Source organism: Alligator sinensis, unplaced genomic scaffold (genome assembly GCF_000455745.1).
Source record: "Alligator sinensis unplaced genomic scaffold, ASM45574v1 scaffold860_1, whole genome shotgun sequence".
Taxonomy (NCBI): Eukaryota; Metazoa; Chordata; order Crocodylia; family Alligatoridae; genus Alligator; species Alligator sinensis.
Window position 1 is genome coordinate 475,369 of NW_005841923.1, and position 9,048 is coordinate 484,416.

At 45.0% G+C, this 9,048-nt stretch overlaps 1 pseudogene; it reads left to right on the forward strand.

Moving 5' to 3' along the window:
• LOC112549512 overlaps positions 1-1,668 on the forward strand; it is a 3,392-nt pseudogene extending 1,724 nt beyond the window's left edge.
• Positions 1,669-9,048: the final 7,380 nt, after the last annotated feature.

Here is a 9,048-nt window from a genome sequence, read left to right on the forward strand (position 1 = left end):
GTTCAGCAGCCATCACATGTTGGGCACAGGCTCTGGTGACAGAGTTATAGAGAGCTGTACCAGCATGCTGCAGACAGCTCTGGGCTAGTAATGCAGGTGGCTGGGGAGCACCACATAGGGCTGGCTTTTACAGAGTGCCCCTGGCCCCAGGCAGCTGTGGCAAGCACCTCCAGCATCCCCTGGCTGCTGCAGGGGGACGGAACAGGGCGAAAGGAGGCCTGGAGCAGGCTAGTGCCCTGAGAAACAAATCTGTTCCCAAACAACTGCACATGTAGACACACCCTTTCTGTAACAGAATACCTCCATTCAAGTAAACAGTTACTCCAAAGTCTCACCAGTCCTGGCTGGCTGGGCCAGAAAGACTAGCCATTAGTCACTAGTCAGAAAGACATTAAAACATATGAGTCTCTCTTTACTTGGAAATCTTTTTAGTTTTAGACTGTATATAGAGAAATAGTTAGCTGTCTTTGTCTAAAGTTAGAAGAAAGTCAGGACAAGATGGTATCTTAGGGCACTTTTACACGTGCTCTGGGAGTGAGGAGAGCAGTGCTTTAATTAGAGAGGCTCTTGGAGCCACTCTGATTAAAGCACCTCTGTGCATTGGCGAAGCATAGAGGGTGCACATGGGTGCACCCCCTGAGCGTGGTGGTGCACTCCCTGCAGAAAGGTGTCACTGACACTGCTGGCAGTGCTGCTCGCTACCTCCCCACCTTGCCGCCAACACCACCGATCCATGATCATGGACTGATGCAGTCCATGATCGCCACTGGCCAATGCTGCCAGCAGCATCTGTGGGTGGTCGCTGACTGTGATTTGGCACTGCCCCCCACCTCCCCACCAACAGCACCGCGGCCACCTGCGGGAGCTCTGCACTTGCTGCTGCCATGCTCCCACTGCCAACAGCACCGCTGTCACCTGCAGGAGCTCGCCATGCCCCCCCAGCCTCTGGGGGCACGCAGTATTCATGCTGCTGTGTCTCCTGTTTCAGTGTCCCCACACTTCAAAATGGCAGTGGGGGGAGCTTGAATTAAAGCTCATTTGACGAGCTTTAGTTTAAGCATCCCCACTGGCATTTTTAAGTGCAGGGATGCTGAAATACAAGATACAGGAGGCTGCTGGAGCATGGCACTCTAGCAGACTCAATTAATCAAGTCTGCTTCAACACACTGGAATTCCAGTGCATTGGGTTAGTCTCCGTGCTTGTGTATAGGCACCCTTAGAGACTAACTTCAGAAAGGCATAGGCTGTCATAAGTAACAGCCTACTTTGCCATAGCATTTGATGAAGTAATCTGTCACCTATGGAAAGCTTATCCTTCTCTGAACTCATTAGTCTTCAGGGTACTGCCTTCTGCTAGACTGTGTGTATGTTGGGCATATCTACCTAAGAATTTTTCTTCAAAGGAGTTTATGACAGTGTTATGGGAAGATGAGAGGTGAGACTTAAGAAGCCAAAAAGCACAGGCAAAACTGTTACATAAATTATGGAAAGGGTTTCTCAATATTCCAGTGGCCAAAGATACCCAAAGCCATATCATCTTTGATTTTTGAGATACATGAGGCAATATTTTAGTGTATGTGTTTTGGTATATTTGAGCACTAAACTGGTGAGAAACCATTTCTGTAATTTGTGTAACATTGTTTTTGTCTATGCTTTTAGGCTTCTTAAGTCTGATCGGTCATCTTTCCATAATACCGTCATAAACTCCTTAAAGAAAAAAATCTTATGTAGCTATAAGAATTCAGTAATATCACAAAATATGTAGGAAGCACCTGTAAATTCTAGGTGGCTTAATATGAGTGAATCTTAACTAAGTTACTATTCTTTTAATTGGTACAATGCAATACAATGGTTAGTAGAATAAATGGGAAATGGATTTATACATTAACTATGAAAATAGGGTGGAAGGATAATTTACTTGAGTCTTTTCCTATGCAACTAACTTGTGGAGAGGGGAAAGCTGCATTATTTCAGGTGGGAGTTAAACCCAGATATGAACAATTAGTTTAACAGAATTGATAGAAAGGAGGGGTGGCAGAGGGGACAATTGGTGTAGCCAACAAAAAAAGATGGGTGGGGGGGAGAATATTTATGAAGGGGATTTTCACTAATCTGAACTAGTTGTGTGTTATCCAGGATGGGACCCTAAAAAACAAACTATAGATGACATTGGATAGACAGGTGAGGAGATAGGTTTGAAAATAATCAGGATAGGGCAACGTTCAACTAGGCAGGGTCATGTGAGCATGAGGTAACTTGGAGAAATATGATAGATGGAGAAGAGGAGAGAGAAAGGCTGGAACCCCAAAGAAAATTGTCAAAAAGAGGTATGGAAGAATAGCCAGAAAAAGCAATGATGGACTGGTCGGTAAAGTAGGAAGAAAAATCAGTCAAGGTTATATAAACCAAAGAAGCTAAAAGTAGAATCTTTTAGTTCTAATTTTTCATCTATATCTGTATTGATAGACAGAGATAATTTGGACAATTTAGCACTTTTCCTATGCTACTATATTGGTTAGAGAGGAAAGAGGCATTATTTCAGGTGGGAGTTAACCTGAACTCAAATAATTATTTTAACAGAAGTAATAGAAGTCAGGGATGAATTTCGTGCATAGGAGCCATTGATATTTTTCATTCATATTTTGTATATGTGGACAAATTGAGCATTAACGGCATTTATACTGCTGTATGTTAGAAAAAATCTAATGATTAACATGGGACACAAATGTAAATAGTGTGACATGCAAATCCTAGTGCTATTCCTGTTTGTTATTGCTCATTAACAGCAGTGCTTGTGAGACTAAGGGATCAGTACACATTCAAAGGTTGATGATAAACAGAGAGGATAGTCCTTGAGGTTCTTCATTAGGGAAGAATACATCACATTTCCAGATAACTTTTGCTGAACATGCTAGGCCATCTGCTCTAGAGGCTTTTGGTTTAATTTCAGATGCAACTGGCTTCAGACCATCTCTAGCAGTCATTAAAAACGTTTCTAAAAAAGGAATTCATGTCCCAAAACACAAATCACTTTTTAGAAAGTTTCAGAGTGATACTCAGGTGGGTTATTGGTTGTAGCCATTGTCACGGCGGGGTCCTCCAGGAGGGCCGTGATCTCTTTAAGGCCCCCTCTCTCCGTGCCTATTCGGCCCAAGGGCACCCTCTATTCTCGCCCGCCACGTCTTTGATCTTGAGTTAAATTGGGAGGCTACCTTACGTCTCCTAGGCACGGTTAGCTGGGACCTCCATCCATGTGTTCTCCCGGACCCACTGGGGGTCTCCCTGTATACTGGGTGCGTTCCAGGCACCCTAGCCTTATGGGCTACGCGTGGCTCCTACCAACCTCTAATACCACACCCCAAGCCTCGCAGATATACTGGACGTTGGTTTGTCAAAATACACGCCCGCTCCCCCGGGCCTCCTCTGTAGTCTAACCCACTCCCGGGCCTTCTCTAATATACGGCCCCCCATTGGGACTCTCGTCGAGCCCACTCTGGGCCTTCTCCAAAATACCCTAGCCCGCTACGGGACTCCCTACCATGTCTCCGGTCCTTTAGGCCCACCGCACGGCTATCCTCTCCTATCCAGGCTCACCGCACTGCTATCCCCCTTTGCCGGGGACCACCGCAGCACCTTGCCTTTCTCCTGAGGTGTTGTACTACTAGCCCCCTCTGTCGGGGTCCACCACAGCACCCTGCCCCTATCTGAGGGCTCTTGCCGTACTAGCCTACAGCCGGGCTCGCTACGCCCGTCTTAGGCTTCTCAATAGTCCTCCTTTCCTGGGACCTTACATGCCCACGCCGGGCTGCCTGATACTATCGCCCCCTCTCTGGGGCTTGCTGTGCCCCCGCTGGGCTCCTTAATAATGCCGCCCCTTCTCTGGGGCACGCTGGGCTCCCTAATAATGTCACCCCTTCTCTGGGGCTGGGGTCTACACACCCCACAAGTTGCGCCTTTACTGGTGCCGGGGTCCCCTCGCTGCTGGGGTTGCCCCTGAGAATACTGTGCCTTCCCAGGCGCTAGGGCCCCACACCCTGTGGGCCCTTATAAGTACACTGCTCCCTCCTCAGGCACTGGGGCCCCCACCCCTCTGGGGGTCCCTATGAGGCCTCCTCCAACCCCTTATAGCCTCACCCTAGCCACCGGTGTAACAGACAACAACAATAAAACCACAAGCCTCCTGGCTACAACTTAACTTAAGGCCACCTGGCTATAACAACATTGCTCCAATCTCCCGGAGCCACTATCCTTTACTCTGCTCGAGCAGTTCTCGCATCTCAGCCCCAGGAGCTCCTCTCCATCTGGCCGCTGGCAGGGAACTGCCAGGCTGGCTTCAGCCCTGGGCTTTATAAGGGCCAGGCCTTGCCTCCTACAGGCAGCTGACTCTCCTTAGTTGCCCTGGCAACCCACAGCTGTACTCCCTAATCACTGCTAGGGCTCCTTATGCACTGCCAGAGCTTTTCCTCTGGCAGTTTTCCCCTCTCTAGGAGCGGGGCAGCGAGGTGTCCCGCGACACTGTGTTGGTTTAAGGACATAGGCAGGCAAGGTTCTTTGAGTAGATGTGATATCTTTTGTTAGATCAACTTTTATCAGGTCACAGAGGACTGGAAAAGGGCCAATGTGGTCCCTATTTTCAAGAAGGGGAAGAAGGAGGATCCAAGTAATTATAGGCCAGTCAGTCTCACCTCCATCCTTAGAAAGGTCTTTGAAAAGTTTATGAAGGATCATATTTGTAGGAGTCCAGCAGGAAAAATAATGCAGCAGGGAAACCAGCATGGATTCATAGCAGGTATATCATGCCTGACCAATCTGGTTTCATTTTATGACAGGGTCACAAAATGCTTAGGTGAAGGAGTAGAGGTAGATGTCGTTTTCTTGGACTTTAGCAAGGCCCTTGATACAGTATCTTATCCTATTCTCATAAATAAATTAAGAGGTTGTGACATAGATGTTTACACGATCTGGTGGGTGGCAAATTGGCTTAGTGGTCACATCCAGAGAGTGGTAGTAGACGGGTCAGTATCGACCTAGAAGGATGTGGGTAGTGGGTCCCACAGGGTTCGGTCCTTAGACCTGTACTCTTCAATATCTTCATCAATGACTTGGATGTGGGTGTGAAGTGTACTCTGTCCAAGTTTGCAGATGATACTAAATTGTGGGCTGAAGTGCACACTCTGGAGGGTAGGGAACGATTGCAGGTGGACCTGGACAGGTTAGAAAAGTGGGCACAATGGGATGCAGTACAACAAGGACAACAAGGACAATGGGATGCAGTACAACAAGGACAAGTGCAGAGTGCTGCATCTAGGGTGCAAAAATATCCAGCACATCTACTGGCTAGGAGGTGACCCTATCAGCAGCACAGAAGCAGAAAGGGATCTCGGAGTCATAGTGGACTCCAAGATGAACATGAGTCGTCAGTGTGACGAAATCATCAGCAAAGCTAACCGCACCTTATCATGGATCAGCAGATAAGGCTGAGAAGTGATCTTGTGGTGACCTGAGGGGTGACCTAAAGTGTGGTTAGCTTTGCATCAGAGAAGGCTGAGAGGTGATCTTGTGGCCGCCTACAAATTCATTAGAGGCTCAGCAAGGGATCAGAGATGCTCTGTTCACCAGGATGCCTCTTGGAGTAACAAGGAACAATGGTCACAAAGTGACAGAGAGCAGTTTTAGGCTAGATATCAGGAAAAACTTCTTCACGGGAACGGTGGTCAAAATTTGGAATGGGCTTCCAAGGGAGGTGGTGCTCTCCCCCTACCTTGGGGGGTCTTTAAGAGAAGGCTGAATAGGCATCTGGCTGGGGTCATCTGACCCCAGCAGTCTTTCCTGCCTAGGCAGGGGATCGGACTCAATGATCTGTTGAGGTCCCTTCCAACCCTAGTATCTATGAATCTATGAATCTATAAACTGAGTAGTTGGAAAAAAGTTCTTAGCAAGCTTTTGGGAGCAGTCACCCTTCTTCAGGCATAGGGAGTCTCTGCTGTTCTGAGCCTCCAAGAAATGAGAGAAGCTAAAAGTGTGGCAGGATGTCAGTGAGAATGTAAATGGGTAGAAATTAGAAACACAAAAGGTAAAATAGAGAGGTAAATCAGAGAGGGGAAGAGGAAGAAAACGGGAAAAAACAGCTAAAGGGAGACATTACTGTGATGGAATACAAGGTGGAAAAGAGGCTGTCAGTGAAAAAGGAGATAGTTGGAGATCAGGAAAACAGGAATGAGAGAAGTTCAAAGTGTGAGAGGATGTAGTGAAAATATAAATAGGTAGAAAGGAGAAACAAATAGGTAAAAAAGGAAATACAAAATGTAAAGCAGAGGAGAGAAGGGAAAGAAAGCAGGGGGAAAAAGGCCAAAGGAAAACACTACAGTAGTAATAATACAAGGTAAGAAAGAGGCTCTCAGTGAAGAAGAAAATAGTAGGAAATCAGGCAGACAAAGGGCAGAAAAGTAGGGGAGAGGAGGGGAGAAAAGATGGGGGAAAAGAAGAATGTAAGAGGTCAGGTCAGGCAGGTACCTGGTGAATCAGATGTCAGGCAGGTTGTAATGTGTCATAAAACCAATGTCTATATTGAGTCCATGATTTTTTGTATCCAGTAGATTTGTGAAGTGAAGTTTGTAGGCTGTCTACAGAAGGTGAAAATTAGTAGGAGAACATACAGGTGGCTTCAGTTCTGCAAAAACTTACAGGTGGCTTCAGTTCTGCAAAAACTTATGCATGTGCTTATATTTCAGTATAGGAGTAGCCCTGTTGAAATAAATAGGACTACTTGAATACTCAAATTAAGCATGTGCATAAATTCTCCCAGAATCAGCACCTAAAAGGGCTAATAATGTATTCGGATGCAAAATGTATTAGATATTTAGATGAGAGGTAGGTCATTACTCTTGTTATCTATAATAATAATATCAAGGGTTACAATACTGTGGATTAAAATAAAACCAAGAGTTATGAAAGCGATATAAACCATCATTTTTCAATGCAGAAGAAAACCTCTAACAGGGATTATTTTCACTATTATTATGCTCAGATTATTCTGTAGCTGCCTACTGCAAAGATTTTACATCTTCCTCTGATGTGTCTGGAGCTGGCTACTTTCAGAGACAGGTTGGAATACTAGGTAGATCAACAGTGTCAACCAGACTGCTAGTTCCTAGTAGTGCTTTGTCATGTTTATACTGTACTTGTGATAACTAAGGCTTATACTGCAGCTATTAAACATGAACTGAATAAAGTTTACTGATTATTGAAATTTTTATGGCGCAACAGAAAATCTGCTTTGTGCCAAATCTTTTCAGAAAATATCAAGCTCAGTTAAGAATGACTTCATTTCTTTATATATCACAAGGCAAAATGCATTTTGTTTTACTGGAGAGGCAAGGAGTTGAAAAAAGCTATAGACTATAATCTATATCAGTGATTTTCAACCAGGGTGCCATGAGATCTTTACAAGGGCGCTACGGGGTGCCATGTAATGTTAGCGCTGTAAGGTGTACAAGCATGATGCACAAGAGAACCCCAGATATTTGAAATAGGAATCTGACATGTTAAAAACCTTCTGACCTGTTGTGGTCTTTCTGTATTCTTTGCAGCTGAGAAACAGCTCTATTATTTATCTGTATTCAAAAAAGTGTGAAAACCAAGAGCTGGCATTTTCCAAGGAGTGCCTCAAGTTCAATGAGGGGTGCCTTGAATCTAGAAAGGGAGAGAACCACTGGTCTATATAGAACTATAGACTCCTAGGAAATAGTCACAAAAAAGCTATAGAAATATATGTTATAGAAAAATAAATTCTATAGGACTTTCCACAATGAATTCAATGTGGAATAATTGGTATAATGTGGAAAAATAAATGTGTTCAGGTACTACTAATGTGTTTGAGGGTAACAGTTCCTATTAAACAGTTCCTATCTACATTTTTATTGTGGAACGTTATAATGAAGGTTGAGTGAATCCTAACTGAATCTGGTGGCCATTGATAGTGCCCTTCATAGGGCCATAAATCCATGAAAGGGGTATTTAAACTCCTGCAGTAAGAAAGCTGAAACAATGGGAGACAAGGTTCTTTGGGTGAATCTGATATCTTTTATTAGACCAACTTAAATAGTTGGAAAACAATTATTAAGCAAGCTTCCGGGTTCAAAAACCCTTCGTCAGGCTAAGGAAGTTTCAGCAGTTGGTGTGTGCTCTTCCTGGATGGAATGAAAAGTAGAGAAGCCAGTGGCTGGGCTGGTATGCATACAAGACAGGCAATCAGTGAAAACGTAGATTGAGGAGTCAATGGGTGAGAGAGAGGCTGGTGGGGGGAGAAGGGGGATGAATAGTGGAGAAGTACCTGGGAAGTCAGCTGTCAGGCAGGTTATAATGTGTCATAAATCCAATGTCTATATTTAGTCCATGATTTTTAGTGTCCAGGAGGCTGATGAAGTGGAGTTCATAGACCCATCTCTGGGAAGTGTTTTGTAAGTTTCCTTTGAGGATTAGGGCTGAGAGATTGGAGAGAGAGTGGCCCTCCTGTGAGAAATGTGTCCCCACAGGTCATTGGGTATTCCTGTCTTTGATAGATTTCCAGTGTGCATTCATTCTGGTGCTCAGTTGTTGTTTGGTCTCACCTGCGTATTTTCCATCAGGGCATTTGGTGCATTGGATGAGATATAATACATTTCTGGAGGTGCAGCTGTAAGATCCAGGAATGGTAATGGCTCTGTTGTGGGGTGTAGTGATTGTGGGAGCCACTATCCAAAATGCAAGCCACATGCACAGCCAGTCAAAAACTGAGCTCTGTGCGGGCAGAGGGTTTTGCTGAGTATTGCTGGATGGAGAGTTGTATGCAGCATGTTCAGGGCCAGAAGCAGCCATTGAACAGAGATGAGCCGAAAAAGTCAGGCAGCCTGTACTGGGAAGGTGGTCCTGAAACAAAGTGAAGAGAGGAAGCTCTGGGGGCAGAGCTCTAGGAAAAAAACCAACCATGCTTAGAGCTGTGAGCAAATGCATGACCTACTTCAGTTTTATTTCCAGTATGTTGAGAGAAACAAGACTTTGTGCACTCTG